The sequence below is a fragment of the Lupinus angustifolius genome, chromosome LG03, assembly GCF_001865875.1.
Source record: "Lupinus angustifolius cultivar Tanjil chromosome LG03, LupAngTanjil_v1.0, whole genome shotgun sequence".
Lineage (NCBI taxonomy): Eukaryota > Viridiplantae > Streptophyta > Magnoliopsida > Fabales > Fabaceae > Lupinus > Lupinus angustifolius.
This window is the reverse complement of record NC_032011.1, coordinates 24,597,028-24,604,665: the sequence shown is the minus strand read 5'-3', so window position 1 is coordinate 24,604,665 and position 7,638 is coordinate 24,597,028.

Sequence of the window (7,638 nt, the reverse complement as noted above, 5' to 3'; positions counted from 1 at the left end):
TATCCTCCTCCTCATCCTCATCCTATCCTCATCGCACCTTCGTCCTCATCCTCTTCGTCACCCCATCTTCGTCCTCACCCTCCTCCTATCCTCATCCTACCCTCCTCATCGTCATCCTCCTTCTCAAATTCCTCAACCTATCCTCATCCTATCCTCGTCCAAATCTTATCCTCTTACTCATCCTCATCCTCCTCCTCCTCCTCCTCCTCATCCTCATCCTATCCTCCTCCTCATCCTCATCCTATCCTCATCGCACCTTCGTCCTCATCCTCTTCGTCACCCCATCTTCGTCCTCACCCTCCTCCTATCCTCATCCTACCCTCCTCATCGTCATCCTCCTTCTCAAATTCCTCAACCTATCCTCATCCTATCCTCGTCCAAATCTTATCCTCTTACTCATCCTCATCCTCCTCCTCCTCCTCCTCCTCATCCTCATCCTATCCTCCTCCTCATCCTCATCCTATCCTCATCGCACCTTCGTCCTCATCCTCTTCGTCACCCCATCTTCGTCCTCACCCTCCTCCTATCCTCATCCTACCCTCCTCATCGTCATCCTCCTTCTCAAATTCCTCAACCTATCCTCATCCTATCCTCGTCCAAATCTTATCCTCTTACTCATCCTCATCCTCCTCCTCCTCCTCCTCCTCATCCTCATCCTATCCTCCTCCTCATCCTCATCCTATCCTCATCGCACCTTCGTCCTCATCCTCTTCGTCACCCCATCTTCGTCCTCACCCTCCTCCTATCCTCATCCTACCCTCCTCATCGTCATCCTCCTTCTCAAATTCCTCAACCTATCCTCATCCTATCCTCGTCCAAATCTTATCCTCTTACTCATCCTCATCCTCCTCCTCCTCCTCCTCCTCATCCTCATCCTATCCTCCTCCTCATCCTCATCCTATCCTCATCGCACCTTCGTCCTCATCCTCTTCGTCACCCCATCTTCGTCCTCACCCTCCTCCTATCCTCATCCTACCCTCCTCATCGTCATCCTCCTTCTCAAATTCCTCAACCTATCCTCATCCTATCCTCGTCCAAATCTTATCCTCTTACTCATCCTCATCCTCCTCCTCCTCCTCCTCCTCATCCTCATCCTATCCTCCTCCTCATCCTCATCCTATCCTCATCGCACCTTCGTCCTCATCCTCTTCGTCACCCCATCTTCGTCCTCACCCTCCTCCTATCCTCATCCTACCCTCCTCATCGTCATCCTCCTTCTCAAATTCCTCAACCTATCCTCATCCTATCCTCGTCCAAATCTTATCCTCTTACTCATCCTCATCCTCCTCCTCCTCCTCCTCCTCATCCTCATCCTATCCTCCTCCTCATCCTCATCCTATCCTCATCGCACCTTCGTCCTCATCCTCTTCGTCACCCCATCTTCGTCCTCACCCTCCTCCTATCCTCATCCTACCCTCCTCATCGTCATCCTCCTTCTCAAATTCCTCAACCTATCCTCATCCTATCCTCGTCCAAATCTTATCCTCTTACTCATCCTCATCCTCCTCCTCCTCCTCCTCCTCATCCTCATCCTATCCTCCTCCTCATCCTCATCCTATCCTCATCGCACCTTCGTCCTCATCCTCTTCGTCACCCCATCTTCGTCCTCACCCTCCTCCTATCCTCATCCTACCCTCCTCATCGTCATCCTCCTTCTCAAATTCCTCAACCTATCCTCATCCTATCCTCGTCCAAATCTTATCCTCTTACTCATCCTCATCCTCCTCCTCCTCCTCCTCCTCATCCTCATCCTATCCTCCTCCTCATCCTCATCCTATCCTCATCGCACCTTCGTCCTCATCCTCTTCGTCACCCCATCTTCGTCCTCACCCTCCTCCTATCCTCATCCTACCCTCCTCATCGTCATCCTCCTTCTCAAATTCCTCAACCTATCCTCATCCTATCCTCGTCCAAATCTTATCCTCTTACTCATCCTCATCCTCCTCCTCCTCCTCCTCCTCATCCTCATCCTATCCTCCTCCTCATCCTCATCCTATCCTCATCGCACCTTCGTCCTCATCCTCTTCGTCACCCCATCTTCGTCCTCACCCTCCTCCTATCCTCATCCTACCCTCCTCATCGTCATCCTCCTTCTCAAATTCCTCAACCTATCCTCATCCTATCCTCGTCCAAATCTTATCCTCTTACTCATCCTCATCCTCCTCCTCCTCCTCCTCCTCATCCTCATCCTATCCTCCTCCTCATCCTCATCCTATCCTCATCGCACCTTCGTCCTCATCCTCTTCGTCACCCCATCTTCGTCCTCACCCTCCTCCTATCCTCATCCTACCCTCCTCATCGTCATCCTCCTTCTCAAATTCCTCAACCTATCCTCATCCTATCCTCGTCCAAATCTTATCCTCTTACTCATCCTCATCCTCCTCCTCCTCCTCCTCCTCATCCTCATCCTATCCTCCTCCTCATCCTCATCCTATCCTCATCGCACCTTCGTCCTCATCCTCTTCGTCACCCCATCTTCGTCCTCACCCTCCTCCTATCCTCATCCTACCCTCCTCATCGTCATCCTCCTTCTCAAATTCCTCAACCTATCCTCATCCTATCCTCGTCCAAATCTTATCCTCTTACTCATCCTCATCCTCCTCCTCCTCCTCCTCCTCATCCTCATCCTATCCTCCTCCTCATCCTCATCCTATCCTCATCGCACCTTCGTCCTCATCCTCTTCGTCACCCCATCTTCGTCCTCACCCTCCTCCTATCCTCATCCTACCCTCCTCATCGTCATCCTCCTTCTCAAATTCCTCAACCTATCCTCATCCTATCCTCGTCCAAATCTTATCCTCTTACTCATCCTCATCCTCCTCCTCCTCCTCCTCCTCATCCTCATCCTATCCTCCTCCTCATCCTCATCCTATCCTCATCGCACCTTCGTCCTCATCCTCTTCGTCACCCCATCTTCGTCCTCACCCTCCTCCTATCCTCATCCTACCCTCCTCATCGTCATCCTCCTTCTCAAATTCCTCAACCTATCCTCATCCTATCCTCGTCCAAATCTTATCCTCTTACTCATCCTCATCCTCCTCCTCCTCCTCCTCCTCATCCTCATCCTATCCTCCTCCTCATCCTCATCCTATCCTCATCGCACCTTCGTCCTCATCCTCTTCGTCACCCCATCTTCGTCCTCACCCTCCTCCTATCCTCATCCTACCCTCCTCATCGTCATCCTCCTTCTCAAATTCCTCAACCTATCCTCATCCTATCCTCGTCCAAATCTTATCCTCTTACTCATCCTCATCCTCCTCCTCCTCCTCCTCCTCATCCTCATCCTATCCTCCTCCTCATCCTCATCCTATCCTCATCGCACCTTCGTCCTCATCCTCTTCGTCACCCCATCTTCGTCCTCACCCTCCTCCTATCCTCATCCTACCCTCCTCATCGTCATCCTCCTTCTCAAATTCCTCAACCTATCCTCATCCTATCCTCGTCCAAATCTTATCCTCTTACTCATCCTCATCCTCCTCCTCCTCCTCCTCCTCATCCTCATCCTATCCTCCTCCTCATCCTCATCCTATCCTCATCGCACCTTCGTCCTCATCCTCTTCGTCACCCCATCTTCGTCCTCACCCTCCTCCTATCCTCATCCTACCCTCCTCATCGTCATCCTCCTTCTCAAATTCCTCAACCTATCCTCATCCTATCCTCGTCCAAATCTTATCCTCTTACTCATCCTCATCCTCCTCCTCCTCCTCCTCCTCATCCTCATCCTATCCTCCTCCTCATCCTCATCCTATCCTCATCGCACCTTCGTCCTCATCCTCTTCGTCACCCCATCTTCGTCCTCACCCTCCTCCTATCCTCATCCTACCCTCCTCATCGTCATCCTCCTTCTCAAATTCCTCAACCTATCCTCATCCTATCCTCGTCCAAATCTTATCCTCTTACTCATCCTCATCCTCCTCCTCCTCCTCCTCCTCATCCTCATCCTATCCTCCTCCTCATCCTCATCCTATCCTCATCGCACCTTCGTCCTCATCCTCTTCGTCACCCCATCTTCGTCCTCACCCTCCTCCTATCCTCATCCTACCCTCCTCATCGTCATCCTCCTTCTCAAATTCCTCAACCTATCCTCATCCTATCCTCGTCCAAATCTTATCCTCTTACTCATCCTCATCCTCCTCCTCCTCCTCCTCCTCATCCTCATCCTATCCTCCTCCTCATCCTCATCCTATCCTCATCGCACCTTCGTCCTCATCCTCTTCGTCACCCCATCTTCGTCCTCACCCTCCTCCTATCCTCATCCTACCCTCCTCATCGTCATCCTCCTTCTCAAATTCCTCAACCTATCCTCATCCTATCCTCGTCCAAATCTTATCCTCTTACTCATCCTCATCCTCCTCCTCCTCCTCCTCCTCATCCTCATCCTATCCTCCTCCTCATCCTCATCCTATCCTCATCGCACCTTCGTCCTCATCCTCTTCGTCACCCCATCTTCGTCCTCACCCTCCTCCTATCCTCATCCTACCCTCCTCATCGTCATCCTCCTTCTCAAATTCCTCAACCTATCCTCATCCTATCCTCGTCCAAATCTTATCCTCTTACTCATCCTCATCCTCCTCCTCCTCCTCCTCCTCATCCTCATCCTATCCTCCTCCTCATCCTCATCCTATCCTCATCGCACCTTCGTCCTCATCCTCTTCGTCACCCCATCTTCGTCCTCACCCTCCTCCTATCCTCATCCTACCCTCCTCATCGTCATCCTCCTTCTCAAATTCCTCAACCTATCCTCATCCTATCCTCGTCCAAATCTTATCCTCTTACTCATCCTCATCCTCCTCCTCCTCCTCCTCCTCATCCTCATCCTATCCTCCTCCTCATCCTCATCCTATCCTCATCGCACCTTCGTCCTCATCCTCTTCGTCACCCCATCTTCGTCCTCACCCTCCTCCTATCCTCATCCTACCCTCCTCATCGTCATCCTCCTTCTCAAATTCCTCAACCTATCCTCATCCTATCCTCGTCCAAATCTTATCCTCTTACTCATCCTCATCCTCCTCCTCCTCCTCCTCCTCATCCTCATCCTATCCTCCTCCTCATCCTCATCCTATCCTCATCGCACCTTCGTCCTCATCCTCTTCGTCACCCCATCTTCGTCCTCACCCTCCTCCTATCCTCATCCTACCCTCCTCATCGTCATCCTCCTTCTCAAATTCCTCAACCTATCCTCATCCTATCCTCGTCCAAATCTTATCCTCTTACTCATCCTCATCCTCCTCCTCCTCCTCCTCCTCATCCTCATCCTATCCTCCTCCTCATCCTCATCCTATCCTCATCGCACCTTCGTCCTCATCCTCTTCGTCACCCCATCTTCGTCCTCACCCTCCTCCTATCCTCATCCTACCCTCCTCATCGTCATCCTCCTTCTCAAATTCCTCAACCTATCCTCATCCTATCCTCGTCCAAATCTTATCCTCTTACTCATCCTCATCCTCCTCCTCCTCCTCCTCCTCATCCTCATCCTATCCTCCTCCTCATCCTCATCCTATCCTCATCGCACCTTCGTCCTCATCCTCTTCGTCACCCCATCTTCGTCCTCACCCTCCTCCTATCCTCATCCTACCCTCCTCATCGTCATCCTCCTTCTCAAATTCCTCAACCTATCCTCATCCTATCCTCGTCCAAATCTTATCCTCTTACTCATCCTCATCCTCCTCCTCCTCCTCCTCCTCATCCTCATCCTATCCTCCTCCTCATCCTCATCCTATCCTCATCGCACCTTCGTCCTCATCCTCTTCGTCACCCCATCTTCGTCCTCACCCTCCTCCTATCCTCATCCTACCCTCCTCATCGTCATCCTCCTTCTCAAATTCCTCAACCTATCCTCATCCTATCCTCGTCCAAATCTTATCCTCTTACTCATCCTCATCCTCCTCCTCCTCCTCCTCCTCATCCTCATCCTATCCTCCTCCTCATCCTCATCCTATCCTCATCGCACCTTCGTCCTCATCCTCTTCGTCACCCCATCTTCGTCCTCACCCTCCTCCTATCCTCATCCTACCCTCCTCATCGTCATCCTCCTTCTCAAATTCCTCAACCTATCCTCATCCTATCCTCGTCCAAATCTTATCCTCTTACTCATCCTCATCCTCCTCCTCCTCCTCCTCCTCATCCTCATCCTATCCTCCTCCTCATCCTCATCCTATCCTCATCGCACCTTCGTCCTCATCCTCTTCGTCACCCCATCTTCGTCCTCACCCTCCTCCTATCCTCATCCTACCCTCCTCATCGTCATCCTCCTTCTCAAATTCCTCAACCTATCCTCATCCTATCCTCGTCCAAATCTTATCCTCTTACTCATCCTCATCCTCCTCCTCCTCCTCCTCCTCATCCTCATCCTATCCTCCTCCTCATCCTCATCCTATCCTCATCGCACCTTCGTCCTCATCCTCTTCGTCACCCCATCTTCGTCCTCACCCTCCTCCTATCCTCATCCTACCCTCCTCATCGTCATCCTCCTTCTCAAATTCCTCAACCTATCCTCATCCTATCCTCGTCCAAATCTTATCCTCTTACTCATCCTCATCCTCCTCCTCCTCCTCCTCCTCATCCTCATCCTATCCTCCTCCTCATCCTCATCCTATCCTCATCGCACCTTCGTCCTCATCCTCTTCGTCACCCCATCTTCGTCCTCACCCTCCTCCTATCCTCATCCTACCCTCCTCATCGTCATCCTCCTTCTCAAATTCCTCAACCTATCCTCATCCTATCCTCGTCCAAATCTTATCCTCTTACTCATCCTCATCCTCCTCCTCCTCCTCCTCCTCATCCTCATCCTATCCTCCTCCTCATCCTCATCCTATCCTCATCGCACCTTCGTCCTCATCCTCTTCGTCACCCCATCTTCGTCCTCACCCTCCTCCTATCCTCATCCTACCCTCCTCATCGTCATCCTCCTTCTCAAATTCCTCAACCTATCCTCATCCTATCCTCGTCCAAATCTTATCCTCTTACTCATCCTCATCCTCCTCCTCCTCCTCCTCCTCATCCTCATCCTATCCTCCTCCTCATCCTCATCCTATCCTCATCGCACCTTCGTCCTCATCCTCTTCGTCACCCCATCTTCGTCCTCACCCTCCTCCTATCCTCATCCTACCCTCCTCATCGTCATCCTCCTTCTCAAATTCCTCAACCTATCCTCATCCTATCCTCGTCCAAATCTTATCCTCTTACTCATCCTCATCCTCCTCCTCCTCCTCCTCCTCATCCTCATCCTATCCTCCTCCTCATCCTCATCCTATCCTCATCGCACCTTCGTCCTCATCCTCTTCGTCACCCCATCTTCGTCCTCACCCTCCTCCTATCCTCATCCTACCCTCCTCATCGTCATCCTCCTTCTCAAATTCCTCAACCTATCCTCATCCTATCCTCGTCCAAATCTTATCCTCTTACTCATCCTCATCCTCCTCCTCCTCCTCCTCCTCATCCTCATCCTATCCTCCTCCTCATCCTCATCCTATCCTCATCGCACCTTCGTCCTCATCCTCTTCGTCACCCCATCTTCGTCCTCACCCTCCTCCTATCCTCATCCTACCCTCCTCATCGTCATCCTCCTTCTCAAATTCCTCAACCTATCCTCATCCTATCCTCGTCCAAATCTTATCCTCTTACTCATCCTCATCCTCC